Raw genomic sequence first — 24,375 nt, forward strand, 5'->3', positions numbered from 1 at the left:
AAACATAATTAGGGAACCCTAGTAACATAAATTTTAGTTTATATCTTTGCTACTGAATTTTAGGGAGGAATACTGTTAACTTAGTGGACTCAGTATTCAGTAATTGTTAACATGGAAACTTCTGACAGGCTTGAGTGTGTAGTAATCATGAAGCTCAGACCTTGTTTTTTCTCTGCTGCACCAAATACATACTTACCCATTGTATTCAAGAATTTGTTACTTCTAGATTCTCCTACAAATTCTTGTGTTCCACAAATACCATGATTTATCTATCATCTACCACTCGTCTATCTACCCATCTATCTATCTTTTATCTATCTGTCATTTATCATCTATCACCTTTTTTCACATTCTTAGAAACATCTTTATTACAAGTGTTTCTATACACTTTTTTATTATTGAAATATATTGGACACGTAACATAAGTTTAAAGTGCACAACATGTTGACTTGACACATTTATATCTTGTAATATGACTGTCACTCTAGCAATAGGTAACAGCTCTATCACATCACATAATTATTATTTCTGTTTTGTGGTGGGAATAACTTTGATGATTATAATACATTATTGTTGTCTATCATCTATCTGTCTACCTACCTCCATATTCCTCAGAATTGTCTGAAGCATAGTAAGTGCTGAATAAATGAATGAAATGTTTAATAGAAATGGATGGATGAAAGGAAGGAAGGAAGATGGGTGAGTGGATGGATGGATGGATGGATGGATGGATGGATGGATGGATAATGGATGGATGGATTGATGGATGGATGAGTGGATGGATGATGGATGATGGATGGATGAATATTGAATGATGGATGACACATGGATGGATGGATGGATGGATAGATGGATGGGTGGATGGATGGATGGATTGATGGATGGATGAGTGGATGGATGATGGATGATGGATGGATGAATAATGAATGATGGATGACACATGGATGGATGGATGGATGGATGGATGGATGGATGGATGGATGGATAATGGATGGATGGATTGATGGATGGATGAGTGGATGGATGATGGATGATGGATGGATGAATAATGAATGATGGATGACACATGGATGGATGGATGGATGGATGGATGGATGGATGGATGGATTGATGGATGGATGGATGGATGGATTGATGGATGGGTGGATGGATGGATGGATTGACGGATGGGTGGATGGGTGATGAATAGATGGATGGGTGGATGGATGATGGAGGATGGATGGATGGGTGGATGGATGGATGGATGGATGGATGGATGGATGGATGATGGATGACGGATGGAAGGATGGATGGATGGATGGATAGATGATGGATGATGGATGGATGGATGGATGGGTGGATGGATGATGCAGGATGGATGGATGGATGGATGGATGGATGGATGGATGGAAGGATGATGGATGACGGATGGAAGGATGGATGGATGGATGGATGCATGCATGCATGCATGGATGATGGATGATGGATAGATGGATGGGTGGATGGATGATGCAGGATGGATGGATGGATAGATGGAAGGATGGATGATGGATGGATGGATGGATGGATGGATGGATGGATGGATGCATGGATGCATGGATGGATGGATGGATGACAGATGGATGGATGGATGGATGGATGACAGATGACGGACGGATGGATGGATGGATGGATGGATGGATGGATGGATGGATGGATGACAGATGACAGATGGATGGATGGATGGATGGATGGATGGATGGATGGATGGATGACAGATGACAGATGGATGGATGGATGGATGGATGGATGGATGGATGGATGGATGGATGACAGATGACGGATGGATGGATGGATGACGGATGGATGGATGGATGGATGTGTGGATGGATGATGGATGATGGATGGATGGATGGATGGATGACAGGTGACAGATGGATGGATGGATGGATGGATGACAGATGACAGATGGATGGATGGATGGATGGGTGGATGGGTGGAAAGTAATAAAATAAATGAGATGGATTAGAACACAGAATAGTAGAGTAAGGACAATAGGCTAGAAGTGGGAATAGTCAGAGTTGAGTCACCATGGTGATGAAACGAGGCTGTGGAGTGTCTAACAGATTTTAGAGGGAGTTAAACCCCAGAGTAAATGACTTGTGACCTTATTCCTGTGATTACTGCCATTTGTTGTTTTGAAAGAAGGAAAGCACTCCTAGCAATTTGGGAAGTACAAGACTGGGGTAAATTACTGTGCTGATGAAGAATAGAGGGTCTGAATCTTCTCTGTGTGTTGGGATTGGATCGTGGTAAAAATGCTGGACCTTGAAAAACTAAAGACCGGGGCAGCAGACAAGCTGCCCTCAAAATACTCTTGACAGGAGATGAGATTCCCAGAAAGCTCTGAGGCGCCTACTGCTCACTCATCCACATAAAGCTGGTGTTTAATGTTCAGATCTGTAGGATCTCAAGGGATGTCAAGACTGCACCATCTCTTTGCTTACGTGCTTGGAAGTTATGGTTCTCATCAAAAACTCTCATGATGAAACATTGTTTTCAACTTCTAGGTGAGATATCTAAGTGGATAGTTATTTGTTATTGTTGCTAATCTATTTGCTTTCTGATTAAACAGAGACTCATACGTAAATGCCATCCTTCCACACAGTGCTATCCTTCCACTGTGTAAATGCCATCCTTCCACTATGAATGCCATGCTTCCACTGTAAACGCCATCCTTCCACTGTGATTAAACAGAGACTCATACGTAAATGCCATCCTTCCACGTAAATGCCATCCTTCCACTCATATGTAAATGCCATCCTTCCACAGTGTTCTTCCACTGTGAAGAACATAAATGTAAAATGGAGAGTAGTAACCGCGATGACATCAGATTGCATCCATTAACCCTACTGACTTGCTGGTAGCAATGCGATGGGCCTTCTTCCTGCAGAAGGTGGATGGGCGGCAGAGGCAGCAGCGGGGTCCTGCACGTCACCTCGTCCGCTCCGTGCCTCAGCATCTCTCTGCAGCGGGCAGGTGGTCCTGGTTAGTGTGGGAGATCAAGGTTTGAAACACACCCGAACAGAGAGCTTATAAGGCTTTATAACCAATAACACCATAATCCTCACCCTGGCCAGTGAGAAGGCATTTACACCGTGGGAAAAACACAGGACAAATGAAGCATGCGGCTAAGAGCTGCTAGTAAGATTTACAGCTCTGGACATTTTTAACTAAGGATTATATATGACAGCACTGAGAATTGGAGGGATTTTTAAAATATGTAAGATTGTTATGAGTCATTAAGTCAGGACTCATACCTGGGTGTTGCACTTTGAAACCTTGTTGTTACCTGGTGCTAAAATGCACATGGCTGCTGTGAAGAATTTCCACAACTAACACAGCCAGGATACGCAGCCTGCAGGGCTCACCGTCTCGTTTGTTGAGCACATTTTAATAGGAAAATAAGCCACCCTGGTGGACTGTTGTATCTAGTGTGACTGGTTTTGAAGTCGCAGTGAAAATATGGGAAGACAATGGAGTAAACCCAGATGAACTCCTTCGACCTTCCCCAAAGGGGTCCTCCCAAATTAAGCATTTTGGTTTATATGACAGTCGTGCCTCATTCTCAGGAATGGGACAGGTCACAGACCATCTGAGAAGTTTGCGTCTCGGTTTCACACCTGTAGCAAATACTGAAGTGTTGTTTGATGTCATCATTATGTAAAAAACGGTGCCTTTCTCTGAGAAATCTGTAAGAACCAATCACCCAGAAAATCTGTGAAGTTATTACCTAACTTTCTTCCCATAGGGAGTGACCTACATCAAGCAAAGATAAGCATGGAGTGACACAAAGTCAGGTTTTGTAGTCTTGCAACTCCACCAAACAACCAGCTCATGAACAAGCTGGTTCCTGCCTCTCTGTGTTGGGACATCAAAAAGTGGACAGGAGCGAGCTTAGTAACTGGCGAGGGCTGTCTGTATCCACTGGTCAGCCCCATTCTCTTACTTGTTATCATGTGTTGGGAAGGAGTCAGACACATTGTTCTTTCTTCTCTAAACTTAGCTTTTTATCTGACTGCTTCTTCGTTTTAAAAATATGATATATGCCCATGGTAAAAAATCTAGACAATACATAAGATATTAAAAATGAAAGTGAAGAATGGTTCATAATCCCACCACCCAGATATAAGTGTTCTTATAATTTTAGTGCATGTCCTTCTGGATATATTTTTTGCATATACATATATGTAACTATTACAAAAACAGAATCATACAATGCATACCACTCAAAAACTGAGTTTTTAACCTAACAATATAGTATGTAAAAACTCCTAAGTGAGTGTTTTATCAAGCTAAAAGTCTGCACATTCTCCCTCGCCTGTGTACAGCCTAATTTTTCAGTGGATATTCATACTGCTTACACGTTTTGATCTGGTGAGAAATACTGTCATGAAAACTCTCACATATGCCAATGTAAATTTATCCAATTACTTTCTTAGGATAAATTCCAAAGTGAAATTCCTGGGTCAAAGGCAGCGTGGGCCCTGACACTAAGTGACAGTATCTGCGCAGGGCAGTTCAGCCTTAGCAAAGACATTCCCAGATGATACAATGTAGCCTGTGGGGCAGTTACGTGATGCCCGATCATTACTCTTTCAAGAGAGCAAAGGGAGAATAGAGTCACAAAATACATGTAAGATGGAAACATGGTTATGTCTGTGGCCTTGGTAACATGTTATGGAAAATCCAAATCCTGGACTTTTTCATGGTCTAATAATACAATGAACACATCAGAGCAGCAGACAAGTCAGTGAAGCCCGGAGGACACACATGGCTTGTGGAGGGTCCGTGTACTGGACTCTGGAGACGTGGTGCCATCTCTGGCTCAGCTGCAGCGGACTCCTCCATGGGGCTTTCCCGGGGTAGATGCACCCCTTAGGGGAGTCAGGAGTGTCCTTCCCTGCACAAGACTTGATGTACAGAGCATGGTTTTAATAGGAAACATGCTGAAGCATTAAACCTATTTATGTTTCCAAAGGTGCTGCAGGGGTTCCATGCACAGGGCATACCAGTGGATACAAATGTAAAAATAAAATTAGAACAATCATCAAGTAAAAGTCATCACTTTCTTGGAACTGAATATAGTGGAGAGGGTTGCTTGGTTGCTCGGTTGGTTGGTTTTGGAGTAAGATTTGTGATAAAACTGAGTCTTGGATAAATGTCCGTCTTTGTGAATTCATCTTTTTGAACTGCTGCTTCTACTTAAGAGGAATGGAGGTTCCAAAACTACTTAGTCAACATGATCTTTTCTGATCTGATTGGAAGAATCCTGTGTCCCTAAGTTTCATTGCTAGAATGTTTTGGGGGGCTTGGTCCCCTCCACCCAAACTAAATATCATCTGCTATGTGTCATCTGTTGTCTTATCTTTGAATTGATTTACCGTTCCACTTGGAAAGTCTGTTTCTTGGTGACTGACAACTGAAAGAGATGTGCATGATGCCATCCTTCACTGACTCAAGAATCATTTACTGAGCACCTACTACATGACAGGCTGGGTCCTCTATGTTGGGCCTGTGGTTGTGGGAAACAGTGTCCCCCTCGAGTTGACATCTGGTTATTCAGGTGAGGAAACAGGGACCTAATGAAACTAAAGAATTTCCTGGGTGGCTAGTAACAAAGCTGGAAGCAATTCGTGATGCCAAGTGTTGTTCTCGCCGTCTGTGTTACAGTGGGCTGGGCTGACAGGGGCCCGCTCTCCTGGGAGGGTTGTGTGCAGGCATCTTGATAAAATTGCTAATTAGAAACCTAAGCAGCGTATGGTGTCAGCAAATTCAGTAGGTAAGCAGACCTGGAAAATAAGAAACGGAAATAATAAGTACAAAAACATAAATCCCAACATATGAGCAAAGCAAGTGGGTCCCTGTCTTCTCGCAGCACATGGAGATGGACGCACAGACCTCAGGGGCGCTCACCCATGACACCAGCTTCCAGGATTTCTCCGCCTCACTCGGCTTGTACTGAAAACTGTGAAGAAGGACAAGGAAAATTTGCTTTTTGATATAAATTTGCTTAAACCATCTGATCTGAAGGAGAAAAATAAATTAGAATTATTTCCTGAACAATTCGCCATGTAGCAAATGCTGCCGTTTTCCAGTAAAGGATGGCAGAAAGCAGGGTGACTTCCAGGGCCAGCACCTGAGTGACATTATCTGTCTCTCACTCGGTGCAGCTGCGTCTAACTTCAAATTTGAAGTTTCCTAGTGGAATCCTCCCTCCAGTGGGCAGGGAGCCTGGCAGTGTGCATCAGATGTCGCTCCTCAGTGAGTGTGGCTAAGCACCCGGAAAAGCAGCAGCCAACTTGGGGGCACACCTGCTCCTCCCTGCTCCTTGGGACAAATGATGAGTCCTGAGTAGAGCAATGCATGCAGCTGCGTCACAAACAAACGGGTTTGGGATACACTTCCCGGCACGTGTCCCCTTTGCTGCCATCGCCGACACCTTGAAGTCCAGATGCCTCTGTGCAGCCATTATTGGCTGTACTGTTATCCCGCGAGTGCTTTCCCTGCGTGATCTCATCTTTGTCGGGAGTGTGCACGGGGACCCCGTGATGGGCTGCTCTCCCCACGAGGCTCGCATGTGACCCAGTAAAATAAGTGCGTCTTTTCTAGGCCCTACGAGGGCATGAAACGGGGTGACATTACCGTAGGAGATGAGGCCAACCTTCCTCTCCAAAGTGCAGAATGGCCAACACAGGTAAAGAAGCTCGGTGCCAAGGGACCATGTCAGGGCGCTTGAGGAATGAGCTGGCCAGACGCGCCCGAAGCAGGGCCCCACCTTGTGAAAGGGGAAGAGAAAAGACAGAAGCTGCCTCTGTTGCAGCATCATTAAATACAGTTGTTGATCAAAGACCTTTCTTGGTGGCCCCCATCTCCCCGAGCTGGGAACAGACCCTTGAGCAAGGACTGGCGGAAGATGGCTCATTTGGGGGACAGGACACTAGGACAAGGAAGCAAAGGCATGCAGAAGGGGGTTACCTCCTCCTGCCTCAGTCCTCCTGGGGAGACTGCAGGGTCTGATACACGTCAGAGCCACACCCGGGGGGCCTGGTGACAGCTCTCGGCTCTAGTACAGCCATCTCCTGGCACTCAGGGGAGCCCCGATGTGGCCAGTGGGCCCAGCCCCACAGAAACCTCAGGCATAGCCGCGTGGATGCAGCTAGCAGCTCACTGACCCTGGAAGTGGACGGTGAGCGTTGTGGCCGGAGCCCACGACATCTGCCCCAACAGGGTGGCAGGCTGGACTTGGGCTTAGGCTTTGCCCTAAATCCGAGGTGGGCTCAGCTTCATTGCCCACACATACGGAAGCAGAACATGGAGAAAGTCACAGATGATGTGTTCAGTGCTGGGGAGAGAGCGAAAATAAGGACCAAATGCCCATGCAGGGTCATGTGGGCGCCACAGAGACCTGCTCATAGAAGCCCCAGGTGAGAACTGCCTCGTCTCTATAAGCGCCAGCCAGCCACTGAGTGCCAGGCAGCTCCCTGATTTTTCCAGGGCTTGGATAAGGTGTTCTTGGATTTGAGGTCACCCTTTCCTTGGGCCCCTGAGTGATACTGGCTATAGGGGCAGGTGGGCACTTGGGGGCAGCCAGGGCAGTTAACAGGGTCTATCCTTCCACCGTGTAAAGGGCAGAAGTTAGAAAGTTGTCCCACATCCCCAAGCTTTCTAGGTGGCAGGGGCTATATTCACTTCTGTCCTGGCTATATGGTGACTGAGGGACGATGTCCTTACTGTTCTGTGACATGAGTTGTCAGAAGGTGAGAGTCTATGTGAATGAGGATCGAACTGGTCCCAGCGAGAGCCAGACAGTTGGAGTTTCCTCCTAAAAGCACCTGAGCCCGCACTCACCTGGCTGCTGGTCGGTGGGTCAGGGCTCAAGACACCCTCACGCAGACTGTGCGTGGTCACGTGATTCGTGCCGTGACCGCTGGGCTCCAGGTAAGAGGCCGTGTGCTTCCAGACCCCTCACCTTCCTGAGGCCACCCTCAGAGTGCTTCGTGCCATTGCAGTTATCCTCCCGTTTTCTCCTTTTTTATGATGCTGTACTATCGTTGCTGTTTTCTTTCCCAAAAGCCTCCAGCTAAAATTTAATTTGAACGCAGACGGTAGGTTTGTTTTCAGCTACAAAACAAAGACTTTTCAATCTTGTCAGCCATCGGCGCTCACTCACATTCTGACCTCTCCATTTGATTCCCTTTTGCCTCTTTTTCTGCTTTCTTCTGTCGTGGTCTAATGGTCATCGTCTGGCTCGAGTTGTGTGAGTTGCCTGTTTCTCGAGCATAAGTGTTAAAACCCAGCACTCAACACTGGCTTTGGCGTGAGCCAGGCAGCTGCACCATTTCTTGCCATGCAGCCAAATTTCACAATTTTCCATGTACTTGGCAAGCTATAAATACTTCTTCATAAAAGATTTATTATTCTCACAACATAAAATCCGTCAGACACGTGAGCACACTGGCATTATCAGCCTTTTGGTGGCAGGTTGACACATCACTCTTAAGACCTGCGCGAACGCAGTAGCTATGAGCCATGTGGGTCCTCAGATTTAATCAAAATTAAGTTTTTGACCACAATTTTTTAATTTTATTTTTAAATTACAGTCAATGTTTAATATTATATTAGTTTCAGGGGTAAGACATAGTGGTTAGACATTTATATAGTTTACGAAGCGACCCCTCATAAGTCTAAGACCACCTGGCACCACATATAGTCATTATATTATTGCTGATGATAGTTCCTGTGCTGTACTTAAGTAATAAAATTTTCAATTCAGTTTCTCAGTCTCACCCACCCCAAAGCAAGTGTTCCAATTCCACACGTGGCTGATGGCCACCACATTGGACAACCCCAGACACAGAAAGTTTCCATTATTGCAGAAAGTCCTACTAACTCTGGTCCAGATTGAAACGGTATCTACTGAATGATGAACATTAGATGGAAAATGTTTTCCAGGAAACGGACATTTGAAAATCATGTTACGTATCACATGGTCACTGAGAGACATTAACATTCCAAATAGATTTATTTAAATCATTGAAAAGCCATTGAGGATTAACGGTTGTTACACTAGAAGAGAGCTGTACTAAGTCCCAGACTGCTACCCCAGAATGTTGAATCTGTTCTTCCCAGTGTCCAGGAGCGCACTGCATCAGCAGTGTCAAGTATATTTTTATAAATTGATACGATTTTGCTGGTTTGTTGACACACCTTCTTATTCAAAAACATTATGGATAGCTAACTCAACTAGACGTAGTAGGACAAAAAGAGGGCACGATCAAGGGAGGAACCATGAGGGGAAGCCAGAGAGAGTTGGCAGGACACCAACACGGACTCACGAGTGAAAACATTTCAAGTACAAATAGTAAGCGTCTCAGCAGCCGACAGGAAATGTGGCGAGCTACGATTCCTGGGTTAGTAGCAGGAGGCTGTACGTTCCCCAGCTCTCCCTCACCCACCAGATGGAAATGGTCCCTGAACTTCCACACACATATCGCAGGAGATGTCAGATCATGGCGCCCCCTCAGGTCAGGGCAGCCTTGGGTCACGGTGGCCACACCAAAGTCACAGACCCTGGTCACCCTGGTGGGTGCTTTGCAGAGGAAGGCCTCGCTCATGTAGACTGGGATGAGTCTCTTGTCTATCTGGGGTATGAGACACTTATTGGAGGCATTGTTTGGAAATATCTTCTCCCATTCGATTGGTTGCCTCTTTATTTTGTCGATGGTTTCTTTTGCTGTGCAGAAGCTTTTTGGTTTGATATAGTCCCATTCATTTATTTTTGCTTTCCCTTCCCTTGCCCTTGGGGTCAGGTTCACAAAACCCCTCCAGTACCCAGGTCCACAATTTATTACCCATGTTTTCTTGTATGTATGTTATTGTTTCAGGTCTTACATTCAAGTCTTTAATCCATTTGGGGTTAATTTTTGTGTACGGTATATGACAGTGGTCATTCTTTTGCGAGTGGCTGTCCAGTTTTCCCAACACCACTTAGTGAATGGACTGTCCCCGTTGTATATTCTTGGCTCTTTGTCCAAACACAGCTGTTCATTTTGTGTGGGTCTGTGTATAAGCTGTGTATCGAGCACTCCACTTGCTTACAACCCACCAAAGTCCCAGACTCACCCAGGAGAAGGGAACCCTGACCAGGATGGAGAAGCCAGGCCACCTGATCAGCACTGAGGTACCACAGTGACCCACACAGTGACGCTGTGACAACTGGGATCCATGCAAAATCACAGAAGAGCAAGCCTGTCACTGAGCCCATTTACACAACGTCTGTACATATACGAGGCATCAATCGATGGGTTTCTCGTAGCTCAAGGTGAAGACAGGTTTCTTAGAACAGGTAAACTTTCCAACAAACCGCCAGGCATGTTTCATAGGAACCAGTTTGGCAGGTTCTGTTCTATGCAATGGGTTTTTGCTGGATGCCCTCTGTGTAAACGGCTCTGTGATGGACACAAATGTGGGTGAGATGCAGATTAGGGATGTTTCCCAGCACAGCGAGAGCAGCACCCATCCTACTTCCTCTCATTGAAAATATGGGAAAATAAGGTCGGCCTCCTGCGCCACATCTCCCTGGATGACAGAACATTCCACGTTGCGCTCGTGTCAAAGGACTAGCCTCTAACTGACTCTGGGTGGTGAACACACAATGAGATTTATAGACGATGTAATACAGAATTGTACACCTGAAGTCTATGTAAATTTACTAACAATTGTCACCCCAATAAATTTAATTAAAAAAAAAAAAGGACTAGCCTGTGAGAAAGTGTCGTCAGCCACCAAGCGGCAAGTTGGAGGACACACAATATCCTGTGGAGTCATGCGCACTTGAATTTAAATCCCAACTCTTCTGCTCAGTGTCGCGTGACCTTAATTTCTTCAGAAACAGCGTTCACTCTTGGGACACTAGGTTTCTCATCTATGAGACAGATGTGGTGATGCCACCGTCACTGAGCTGATCTGTGAGGAGACGGCTGGTGTCAGGCATGTGGTCTCTCCCTGTGTCCAGAGGGTGTGACCTTCTCTTCTCGGTGAGCTCTCAGTTCATCTTCACGTTCATCGCTCCGTTCTTTTAGGGCTTTGCTCACAGGCCAACCAAACAGTGCAATGCCTTCCCTAGCCCCAGCACTGCCTGTTGGGCTGGCTTTGCTTTTCTGTTCTCCAAAGGACTCATTGCACAAGCATGCGAAAACACACACAAACACACGCACATGCACGCACAAAGCACACACGTGCATGCACACACATGCACACATAGACTCTGTCTCCTCTAGCTACATGAGAAAGGAGATCCCACTGTTTTGTTCATTGCTTCTCCCGAGCATGAGAACAAAGCCTACCACATGGTGGGTGCTCAGTAGATATTTGTTGAGTTAATAAAAGACATTCCTGTAAACAATCATGTGCTAAAATCAGGTACTCAGCTTGGAATGCAGCAATATTCTAAGGGCTCCTACATACCCCCACCCAGCCCTCAGGAAACACACACCAAAAAATAGAATGAAACAGCAAATAAAAAAATACTTCAGAATCAAGAGTTCCTTCCAACTGATATTTGATTATTACTGGTTTTGTGACAAAGTTTTTAGCATCCTGCTGCAGATTTAGGTTAGTTCTTGTGAAGAAGTGACTGCAACAGATGAGAATATTGATCCAAGATTCACAATAATTATCACAGATCCTAAGGATTCTGAGGTGTCATTGGTTTTCTCCTTCGTCTTCCAAGATCTTCTAACAGGTTTATTAGCATGAACTTCAAAGGAGAAACTATCCCCAGAGTCAGCCTAAAACACCTCTTAAATATGAGCGTTCGTTTAAATGTAATCATTTGTCAATAAGTGTCCTCAAGGCTGAAAGCATAATTAGAAGCAGCTTCTGCAAATGGGGTTTCAAGATGGCGGAACCTCAGGAGCAATTCAGACGTTGAAACAGTTTTTTAAAGGAACAGAACAAAGCAGCGGTGCCTGTGGTTCCATAGCATGCAGAGGCCTGGAGCTGATGCCCCTATAAACACCCCGCTCGGAGTCATTTGAATTCCCTTTGCCGTTCCACAGCTGTTACAATGTTTTCCAAGAAGACTCTGGAGCTTAATCTGGGCTGGAGCGCTTCTGAGCCTGCACGGACCTAATGAGAAATTGCACATCAGCAGCCTGCTGCCACTTACATATCCTTTCCTCAAACAAATAACCTAATGCCTCTTCTGTGAGTCAATGAATTTATTAAAGACAAATAGTCAGTCCTGTCTGCAAATCCTTCCGAATCCAGCATTTTGACTAAATGACATTTAGCCAAGTTGTAACACTAATGGCAAAGAGGAGAGTCGCATGTCAGTCCTTCTCCCTGCGTCCCATGGTGGGCATCATCTCCAATACCCTGCATGCATTCTCAGGCGGGGTTGTGCCTGGCGGGCCCCAGAGGGCTGCTGTGGAGTTAGTTAATAGTGAGGACGCATCGGCCTAAATTTATCGGTTATGGTCTCCCATGATGGCGTGCAAAATAAAATCTAAAGGAGGCCCCGAAGAGTGGTTTATCAAGCATGGTGATGGGACCCTCTCTGACAGGGAGGCCATAAAAGCATATGAGTGACCCCCAGTGGGACGTGTTTACTGGTGAAGTCAAAGAGATTGATCATTTTATCCAGGAACGGCATTTTAGTTCAGCATACTGTTACTGTTAGTCTGAAAAACACACCCATCAGCTCTTGCATGGCACCCAATAAAAGCAGGAAACAAGCATGATTATTGGGGTCTTTATGGACCCAGCTCCTCAGACGATGCTCTGAAATGTGGTCTGTTTATGGACTGCTCTTCTAGAAAAGGCTGTGCTCCTCCCAGCGTCTGCAGTGAGGAGAGTCAGACAGCTGTCTCACCTGGAGGCACAGGACAGTGACCACCCTCATTGGAGCCCCGGGTCAGGGGAGGACTTGCCGGAGCTCTGAAGACTTCTCATGTCCACCATAACCCAGGCTGATTTCTCAGAGGCCAACAGCATGAGCGTGGCCTCTTCAGAGACCCATGTGAACAGAGGCCATAAGTCCACACCATAGGTAGGTGGCCATGCAAGCTCTCATGTGAGTCCCAAAACAAGCATCTGAGGGAGGTTTGCTGCATTCTTCTCATCCTGTATGTCGGGGAGCTGGGGCTTGAAGTTCAAGTCAGGTCACAGGCAGCCTCAATCCTGCCCACATGCACTCCACCTGCACCACCAATCGTCAAAGGAGATGTTGATTAAGTTTCTGCAAGATGCTGGTCCTAAAGATGGAAGGAGGTCAAATCACCTGATGGCTCACTGTCCACTGCAGTTTTCTCCAACTTACCTGTCAGTCAAAGTCAGTAATGTTCTTGGGCTTCCTGCCTTGTGTCCCAATAGATTATAGATGCGCGTGGGACTTCATTGGGCTTTGACAAACATGTGACTTGAGTGTTTGTCTTTATCTCCATCATGTGGTTCAGATCAATAAGGTTTAGGGACATTCCGTAGTTTGCCTGATGTCACACTATTAATAAACTGTGGAGCTTACATCAAATACCCCTAAAATCAGAGAAAAGCTCTGATCATATTACTAGTGTCTGAACCATCAAGGAACTCATGAAAAGCCAAGTCATCTCTACCTGCCCAGCCACCGAGATGATGGCAGGAAGTCGGAGGCAGACACTAAAGGGATGGTGCCTCCAGATTTCTTCTCACTGTCTCCCCACCCTTTTGTGCCAAGAGAGCCATGTGTATACCAGCGACAACAGCTACTTTCCACACCTGGCATCATAATTCAGACCCAGTCAGAGACACTCCTGCAGGAAAGACCTGTCTCCTCACCCGTGCTCCAGACCAGCTCACAGTGTGGGCCAGGAAGACATGCAAGCGTCTTCATTTCCCTTCACTGCAGAAACTAATGCCCGAAATGTAACCCGCATTCACAGATTTTTTTTTTAATTAAAGTTTATTGGGCTAACAATGGTCAGTAAACTTACATAGGTTTCAAGAGTACAGTACAATTTTGTAATACATCATGTATATATCACATTGTGTTTTCACCACCCAGAATCAGTTTTCCTTCCATCACTGTATATTTGATCCCCTTTTCTCTCTCCTATTTCCCCTTCCCCCTTACTCTCTGATAACCACTGAACTATTGTCTGTGTCTAGGAGGTTTTTTTTATTTGTTTGTATTGTTCCTTTGTTACTTTCAGTTTTATATCTCACATATCAGTGAAATCATATAGTTCTCGACTTTTTCGGACTTATTTTGCTTAGCATAATAATCTCAAGATCCATCCATGTTGTCACAAATGGCACTATTTCATCTCTTCATATAGAAGAATAGTATTCCATTGTGTATATGTACCACACCTTCTTTATCCAATCATCGAAGGACACTTTTGTTGTTTTCATGTCTTGACCACCATAAAAAACGCTGCAATGAACATCAGAGCATATATCTTTACAGATAAATGTTTTCAGATTTGGTGGTGGGGGGGGGGTAATTCCCAGGAGAGGGATTGCTGGGAATCCTATTGGTAATTCTATTCTTAATTTTTTGAGGAACGTCCACACTGCCTATATCAAACTAAAAAGCTTCTGCACAGCAAAAGGAACCATCAACAAAATAAAGAGGCAACCAACTGAATGGGAGACGATATTTGCAAATAACGCCTCTGATAAGGGGCTAATCTTCCAAATATGTAAGGAATTTGTAAAACTCAACAAAAAACAAACAAACAATCCAATTTTAAAAAATGGGCACTAAACTATTGTCTGTGTCTATGAACTTTTGTTTCTCATTTGTTTGTCTTGTTCTTTTGTTGTTTTTGGTTTATATACCACATATCAGTGAAATCATAGGGTTCTCTGCTTTTTCTGTCTGACTTATTTCGCTTAGCATTATACTCTCAAGATCCATCCATGTTGTCACAAATGGTTTAGTGGTTACCAGAGGGAAAGGGGTTTGGGGGGGTGGGAGATGAGGGTAAGGGGGATCAAATATATGGTGATGGAAGGAGAACTGACTCTGGGTGGTGAACACACAATGGGATTTATAGATGATGTAATACAGAATTGTACACCTGAAATTATGTAATTTCATTTACAATTGTCACCCCAATAAATTAAAAAACAAAAAAACACTGTATAGAAAAAAAAATGGGCAGAGGACCTGAATAGACATTTCTCCAAAGAGGACACACAAATGGCAAATAGACGTATGAAAAAACTCTCAGCATCACTAATCATCAGAGAAATGCAAATAAAACCACAGTGAGATGTCACCTCACCCCAGTTAGAACAGCTACCATCGATGACACAAGTAGTCACAGTGTGGGAGAGGATGAGGAGAGAAGGAGCCCTCATACAACCACCCCTGGTGGGAGTGCATGTTGGCACAGACGCTCTGCATGTTAGCAGATTTTAATCCCTGTTGTCGAAAACTGTCACCCTGACCAAGTGTGAACATCTCTGGGAGGAATCCAAACTCCACAAGGCAGTTGTCAGATTAGCACTGTGAATTGAGGGAGCTGGCTCAGGAAAGAGCACCAGCATCCAGGTCTGGGACCTGAGCACTTGTGAGAACTGAGAGAGGCAGGCCCCGCCTCCGCCTCCTGCTACCTTGGTTTCAAATCTCTCCCCAGTCGGTCTAGCCTTTCTCCTTCCTAACTCCAGGGCTTGGCACCTTCTCACCTAAGACGGGATTTTCCTCCGCACGCCATCCCTGCTCACCAGCAGACGGCCCCTCCCACGATCCTACATGCAATATTATTTGTTATGGTTACATAACAAATACCAGTGTCACTCAATAATAATTTGAAGAATGAGGACATCAAGTCTTGCTTCAGCCCTAGGGGGTCAGAAACATTTCAGTCTCAGATACTTTGTAGCAGCTCGCTCAGTTTGACTCTGCTCTCTTGTGAATGGACATAGTGACCAGCTCCTGCCCAGGGCTGGCAGCATCACAGTAGGACACGATGGGACCCAGAGGTGCTTAGTGCCTGTACTAGGATTAGTGTCGCTGTCAGTATTAGCCCTGACCAGTGTTTTTCTGGGAGAGCTTGCCTAAACAGATGCTGTTGAAATGAACAGAAGGAGAAAAGGAAAAAGAAAGAAGTAAACAGAAAGGCCCAAGAAGGGCCTGGGGAGGCACTTGCTGGCCTCTGAGATACGGGCGTGCCATAGCTCACGTTCACATGACAGCAGAGGGCGCACTGGTGACCCCCTGGCTCTTTCTAGACCTCAGAGTGGATCACTTGGGGAGCTTCCAGGAAGCATTCCAACATTCCCTCCCAAAATCAAAGTCACATGTCATTAAATTTCTTCCTGACCAATAGCAAAAGAACAAATATTCTTCTTTATGTGAAAAATATTCTGAAGAATTCTCACAGCAAGGAATGAACATACCTAACAGTTTAGATGCACAATTTTGTACCCCAAGACAGGGTAAAACAGATTATCCAATCAAGGGTTAATGCAGATCTTCCAATAATAAAAAAATAACTGGTAACAATTAGCCAATTATCAGACTGTGTCCTGATTTTGATATCAAGGATGAGAAAGGTCATGATAAATAACAAAATAAAAAAAGTGTTTATTACCTCTTATTTTAACATACCATACACATGCACACAGAGCTAATGGACAAGGGATCAAGGTCTGATTAATAAAAGATGTCTGTTGAAAACAGATGGCAAGGAAGGAGACCGCACAGCTGTGGGGTGCCGCGTAGCCGGCTGCCCCCCGACGGGGCGCCCTGCTTTAGTAGTTGGAGCAAATGGCTCAGGGCTGGGAGGTGATTGGGTTCTAACTCGAGCAGAACAAGCTTTGCAGTGGGAAGGTGTGTGTGTCAGAAGATGCCGTGGGGAGATCACTTAACTGCCTGCGACTCAGCTACCCAACCAGAAACTTCCTGGAAAGCAGCATCTGACTTCTTTGTTACTAACCAGAGAAAGAGAGAGAAAGAAGGGCCGACTTTACTATCACTTGGATCTGCCCTCCTTTCATGCCTGTGGTCCTATGCGGCTGCATCATCATTTCCAGATCTTCCAACTAGGCAGAATGTAGGTTCAAGTGGAATGGACAGGGGACACGGTGACAGTGAGCCTGTCACTTGTTCTGGGCTTACTGTGCGTTTGTAAAATGCAGTCCCCAGGTTGGGGGACTGCACAGTTCAGCACAATTTCAAAACAAAATGATGTCGGGCACATCGTGAGATCATGAAGGACTAAATCTTCTGTCTAAGTCGCAAAAACAAATAGTAGAAATATTGCTAAGGACTATTTAGATGTTGAAAAAGTGCGGCTTTATGAAAACTTCACCTCATTGTCCTTGTTTCTCTCCTTTGGTCACGAGCTGATGGAAACTGTGTGGCCCGTTGTCCCCCGCCTGCAGGCTGGCATCTGGAGCATGCAGCCCAGAATGCAAAGGCGCCTCCTGACGTGCTGGGTTAGAGCCGAGCGGGGCAGAGAACCACACACACACAGGCGGGCGCCTCACTGCACGCTCGGCCGAGCCCTGGTGGACGACGACAGGCTCAGGGCGGCCAGCCCCGGCTGTGTGCGGTCCACAAGGCCACACATTTGCAAGGACATCCACACTAAGACAGTAAAGGAGAATCAGAGCCAGATGGGCTGCGTGCCTTCACTCAGAAGGGGAGTTTGGAGAAACAAAGGGTTTGAATTGAAAGGACACCACAGTAGGATCGGAGTGTGAGGTGCTCCAGAGGGGTGCAGGCTGCACAACTGCCACCCACATGCAGCGCAGGGGGCTGGCGGCCAACGCCAGGTTTCAGTTATTTTGATTCTTACAGTAAATACCAATCACTATCTTTTCCTGAAAAATGAGGAAAGGGAGATCTAAGGGCGGGATGCTTCTGGAAGAATCTGGAAGGCGGTACTAGGACCACGGCAGTTAACTAAACACTTTCTGAGGGATTGAGAGGGAATTGGATGTGGTTGGCTCTGAGCAGATGTGGCTGAGACCAGAGACTAAGGGACTGGACTCAGCCGTGGGCCCCGCAGTGACAGACACCCATACCCCTAAATGCCAGCTCTCCTTAACAGAAAATGTTTGCCAGCAGATCTAAAACATGCCAGATAATAATTTACACAAAACACTTACCAGTTGTTTAAAGTACATCTAGAATGAACTCCCCACTGTAGCACTGGGAGGCCACAGGAAGGGGTTCCCATCATCGTGTCCACCAAAGCCTGGCCAAAGGAGGGGCCGCGGGACAAGGTGGAAGAGTGGAGACAGTCTTTCCAAAGCAGTGCTGTGACCGTGGGAAGGAGCCTTGTCCTCAGGAGGAGAGAGGGAGCTGGAGGACACACAGGTGACATGGTCCACCACGCTGGTTAGCAGGCAGAGATCGGGACCAAATGGGCAGAGGGCATGAGGAAGCAGTGACGAGGCCAAGTTTGGCAGAGTTTCCCAAATGTGCGGTCTCAGGGTGATGTGGCAGCGGTGGGCGCGTTGCTCACGCAGGCGCCGCTGAGCCTGTGGCAAGACAAAGCCCACGTTCCTGAGTCTGGGGTACTGGGTCCCTGCACAGTAAACATATCAGTATCCTTACATAGTTTTTGACTTGAAGGGCTAATGCTCCCTGATGATTTTCCATCCAAATACAAAGTACAACAGTATAAAAATATAAATTCTCATGGTGTAGTTACAAGGTTACATGTAGGAAATCTGAGTGACAAGTATTTACTCACTGAGGTTGTATGAACCGTTTCATTTTATTCTTTAATGAATCCGATATGAAAGCCTGATGTTCACAATAGATGCCTTTTTCCTAACAAGTTCACATGTATGTATTATGCAAGGGGTGGTGGTGTAACTTAATTAATGGAGTCCTAGATAGTGGAAGTAGAAATGGTTTTCATTTAGTCTTTTTCTTGAAAATCTGGTTGTAGAATGTGCACATTATATATGCATTTAGGCTTCATCTCACTGCCATTTCCTAATGTTTTTCCAAAAGTCATTTAAAACATAATTAAGATAATATGCTAGATTGCAGCACAAAATAATAATAGGGATATGAGTAAAATGGTGGGAGGAAAGAAATGGTACCATTTGGCTGTGCTATTACTGAGATCTACCCAAAATACAGATATCTTAACACAATTGATTAAAAAATAATTCCTTCTTACATGCATAACAATTTTTTTTTGCAATAATCAGACACCATGATCCCATTTCTTTTTCTATTTGATAGGGGTTATGAGGAAAAAAGAAATGTGAAGTTTACGCAGTTTGGGAAATGGATGATTTAAAGCAGCAAACCTGGCCCTTGCCCCCCGCCCCACCTCCACCCCGGTACAGCTCTCTGGAGTGAAGGAACTTTAGGCAGTGTGTGAACAGCATGAGGGTGCAGAGACTGGCAGCAGGCACAGGGCTCACAGCTTGGGGCTGGTGTGTCGTAGCTCGACTCCCTTTCAGACACGAATAAACTTGGTGGAGTCCCTTCTTCCATGGGTCACTATGTCTGATACTGAGAGTCAGGAGGGGAGACAGGAAGCGTTGGAGGGAATGTCTGCCTTTTGAAAGAGGCATGTGGCTTACAGATCACATTTTCTGTCTCAGGAGACCGTGTGTGCATGTGTGTGAGCATACATGTATGTCTCCATAACACAGAATTACATCCTCTCTCCTGGTGTATATGCAAGAAATAGAAAACAGAAAACACAGTGGAAAATGTCCAAGAAGTGGCCCATCGGTACCATGACTGGCCAGCAGCTGTGGATAATGCAACATCCAAGGATCCAACCTGGGGGCCAGCATTGCCACAAGGACCTCTGGCCACCGGATTGCAGTCGGCCAGATGAGCGCTATTCCGTCTGTGAGAACAAAGGTCCGGCTCACAAGTGAGTTTCGCCAGCCTTTCCGCCCAGTAGCCTTGGCTTCTGTGTGTTGGACCTGCCTCACCCTTCCAGTTCCAATTTCAGATCTCACCAGGCTAGTCCCAAAGTGGAGCATTTGTCATCGGTCTGCTCTGGGATTGGGGAGGGCAGTGACTGCTGAGTCCGGCAGAGTTCATAGAAAGAAGAGAATAAAATCGTCATCCTGCCCTCTGCCCAGCTCATGAACAAATCAAAGGGCTTTGTCTTCAGCTGAGAAACTGAATTTCCAGGCTACAGGTTCTTGTCAGGAGAGGAAACCTTGAATTCTGTTTTCTAATCCTCCTGAAATGCCCAGTGGGGGAAGTGATATTTATAGAGGATTGTCTGAAGGACATGAGGTCCATAAATTCCCCTGGTTACTGTACATTTTACCCTTGGATCAAAACAGACTGCAGGAGAGCGATATATTTGAGCTGTCTTGATTGGGGCCCTCTGTGGAATTGCCTCTTTGGAAGTTGCTCACCGTTTTTTTGTTTCTAATTGAAGCAAGGATGGTTGTGAGAAACAGACACATGAGTTAGTGTGTTTGTGTGTGTGTGTGTGGACAGAAAGACTGAGAGTCACTCTGCTGTCGGGGAAAGGGGCAGGTGGGCCATTTATTAAAATGCAGAGTCTTGGGTTCCACGTTCAGTGATTGCTTTGGGTGGAGCCCTGACACCTTCGAGATTCTGATATAAAAGGTCTGTGAGGTACACTACAAAGAAGATTGCTTTTGAGAACCTGGAGGAAACTCTGGACACTTAAGTCTAAAAAATTACATACATACACGCACCAAATTCAATATATAATTATATATAATACATTGTATAATATATGTTATATAATAGCTTATATAATTGTATATAATATATATAATTTATTAATAGTTTTGTATCAATTATTTATAAGGGAAAGAACTTTAAGAGAACTGAGGGGAGCTGATGGATTAAAAAACAATTTATAAATAGACCTATATTTTAAAGATCTCATTATAAAATCCATCTCAAATAAAGGAGTCAATTTTCTACATATTTTATCAAACTTATTTAGAAATTTATTGTGAGTCCTTAAAATGGAGAGCAGCAATAAACGTGCAATATCCCATACGATGGAGTCAATATAGACAAGTGATTAGGAGATGAATTTTCTAATTAGAAAGATCCTGATTTCATATGCAGAGTCTGACATTTGATAGCAGTGCTTCCTTGTGTTACTTAACCTGAATGAGCTTAATTTTTCTCCCTGAAAAATGGGCATTTTGATAAGCATATTGTGTGAAATTCACAACAACTTTTGAGGCAAGTATTACCCAATTTCATCCATGAGACAATTTAGGCTTTCCGAGCTTAAGGGATATGCCGTAGATCAAAAGCTGGTGACTGCCAGAGATAGAACTGGATCTAAGATTCTGAGTCTATACTCTAAGTCTTTGCCACTGAGACATGGTGTTATAAATACCTGTTCTAAAACTCCATAATATTTTGTTTCTACTTCATGTCTCAGCCCAACAAGCAAAAGTACACAATAATGTACACATTGCTCATAGCCCAGTGTTCATCATCTATCATAAGATTGAATTTCAGTTACATGATGGTGATGATGGTTGTGATGATGGTGATGATGGTGATGATGATGGTGATGATGGTGGTGGTTGTGATGGTGATGATACTGGTGATGATGGTGATGATGATGGTTGTGATAATGATGATGATAATGGTTGTGATCGTGGTGATGATGGTGGTGATGATGGTGGTGGTTATGATGGTGATGATGGTGATGATGATGGTGATGATGGTGATGATGATGGTGATGATGGTGATGATGATGGTGATGATGGTGATGATAGTGACAATGGTGATAATGGTGATGATGACGGTGGCGATGATGGCACTTGTGATGTTGACGATGACAACACCATGATGACTAGAATGTTTGTACTTTTCTTCATAGCCAAACAAGATTATGGGGTTCTAGTCTCTATTTCTAACTCAGTGACTAGGAACATCTCTAAAGCTCACACATCTTAATGACTGAAGTCTGCTCCAAAATTTTTGTAAGAATATGTTCTGCACAAATGCTCACTGGACCTGGAATTCCAGTCACCAGTCTAGGTGTACATGTTTCAGTCCATTGCACAGTGGCACTGTACTGGATGCATTTTTACTTGACAGCATAACCTCTAAGATACTTCTTATTGAATTCAGAAATTATGAACTCCCCTTTTGTCCTTAGTGAGGTAGAAATTCTCTGAGGGATTTTATAAATAATTGTAAAGGTGAACTTCTTGCTATGAACTTTATATATTAGACACACAACTAGAATATTTCCTATAGCATGGATCTTCTAACTGCTTGCTTTTACTGGTAATTCTCCTAAAGCCACATGTGTAACTGAGGAAGTATTCTTATAAGACTGATTTTGTAGCAAGACTTAAACAATTCAAATTGCCAACCTCTACTATTTATGGTGAAAACAATTTTCAAATCAACCATATCATGTGAATTGTGGTCTAAAACTGTTTTATCCAGAATCAAACTATTTAAAATTAGTGGATGATTTAAGGCTTCTTGCACAGAAAAATGCAAGTTATACCTGTGATTTGGTTGAGAATTTAAAATTTAAAAAAAAAGAGAAAATGTCTAGAAAATCACTAACCCAATAACAGCTTTTAGGTTTTTAACCAGAGTAGCTCAAGATTTTCATATAGGAGAGGCTTATAGTTTGGCCAGGATAGGGAAGTGAGAAGTGGTTTGTCTTCAAGCAGGCATAGTTCCTACTAGATTATATACGTATTTAGGGTGTGTGGGATACATGCTGGACATTTGGGAGTTAAAAGCCTCCCAATTCACCCCTTGGCTCAGCCTGCGTTTTATATAGGAATTAGAGAGTAAACTTAAGTTCATTTGTTTATACATTTATTTACACTCTAAAATGACACATTAGTGTTGTCACCTGGCTACGGTAAGTTTGCCATATTCAAAAGAAGTAGAGCTGAAGGATAACCCAGCAGTTGGTGTTCTGCCAAGCTGAAAATAACATTTAACAGGCTTTCAATCTACTGCGTGGGTTATTGTCCCCATGAGTGCTATTTTAGTCCACAAATTTTTAAAATTAGAACAAAGTGTTATTCTCATTTAGCATTTGTAGTTGGTGGTGCTGTTATTGTGGCTTTAGTAATCCAGCAGAAATTCCCTAACAAGAGAAGTGTTTCCATCTGCCACATATGCGTATATGTCCATATTTAAAAGTAAACAAGAAGCAGAAATCCACACAGGACAGTATTTCAATCCAAGGTGGGTGATTAACCTCAGGCCCAAAGGTGATTTCCAAGAGGAGACATGGAGACTGTAAAAAGATGTGCTCATTCCTTCAAGCTTTGAAAATCTGTTTATAGGAGAACAAATGAATGGAGTAAGATGCAGATCAAAGGCAGGACCACACCCGTCTTACAGCAGCGTACGCCCAGCACCAGGTGCTTTGTAAACTTGATAAATAAATGGACGAGTTAATTAATTAATAAGGAAATAGATCCCAATGGGCCAGGAGAGGACCACGGTCAGGTGACCAGAAAGTGCTGACAACCGTGAACTCAGGCCCGTTAGTTGCCAGCAAGTGCCCATTGGTGGGTCACAGAGACACAGAGATTCAACATTGGTCCCCCTCTGGATGGACTCCTGACCTGAGCCCATCACAGTCTAAAACTAGAATACACAGACTTAGTTTAAAAATATACCCAAAGAAATCAACAAGAGATGAGTAAACCTACCATACATGATGAATTCACAAAAAATAAGAAATTAATTTTTCCCTTATCTGCACCGCTCAGCACTTCACAAAGTATTACAAAAACACTTCCATTATCAAATAGCAAAAGTAAAATGCAATGACAGATACTGTGTTGCCAGAAATTTGAATACTGACTTTTTGGTCTGGAGCATACTGTATTACCTAGCCGAGATATGCATTAGGCAGTCACTGTTGCATGGTTTAGAAGTTAGGCTGAAGCGTTTTTAAGTCCCTTGAACAGAAGCAGAGAACATCATGTCAGATGGCTACAAAAATGTGCTTGGGCCTGTCCGTTGTGTGTTTGGAAGCGTGTAGTATGGTTTGGGGAGACTGCATAGGGTCCAATATTCCCAACTGAGTTCAGTGTCAGTGATGGTCACATGTACGGATCTCCGGGGCCTGAAGCCGTAACCCCTCCCTCATCCTGGAAGTCCTCGTTCCCTTTCTGAGCTCCCCTCACATGCCAGGATGCCAGCTCGTGGCACCCAGCTTCCCCAGCAACTCTGTGAGTGAGACACACCGTGCCTGTGCCTGCCTGCACTGGCGACCACAAACTCCCCTCCTCCCCAAGCCTTCACTTTGCAGAGACCTTCTTGAATACATATTCATCTCCTAGAGCTGCCAGACAAGGTCCCTGTACAGAGCACATAAAACGTGTTACATATGTTGGATTGAGGTTTGCAAAGCAAGTTGTTTACTAGTAGGG

At 44.5% G+C, this 24,375-nt stretch overlaps 1 protein-coding gene across 3 annotated transcripts in view; it reads left to right on the top strand.

Moving 5' to 3' along the window:
• Positions 1-24,375, top strand: part of ADARB2 (adenosine deaminase RNA specific B2 (inactive)) — a 415,421-nt gene that overhangs the window by 164,371 nt on the left and 226,675 nt on the right. The window lies entirely within an intron of this gene.

This window comes from Rhinolophus hipposideros (genome assembly GCF_964194185.1).
Source record: "Rhinolophus hipposideros genome assembly, chromosome: 1".
In the NCBI taxonomy this organism is placed as follows: Eukaryota; Metazoa; Chordata; class Mammalia; order Chiroptera; family Rhinolophidae; genus Rhinolophus; species Rhinolophus hipposideros.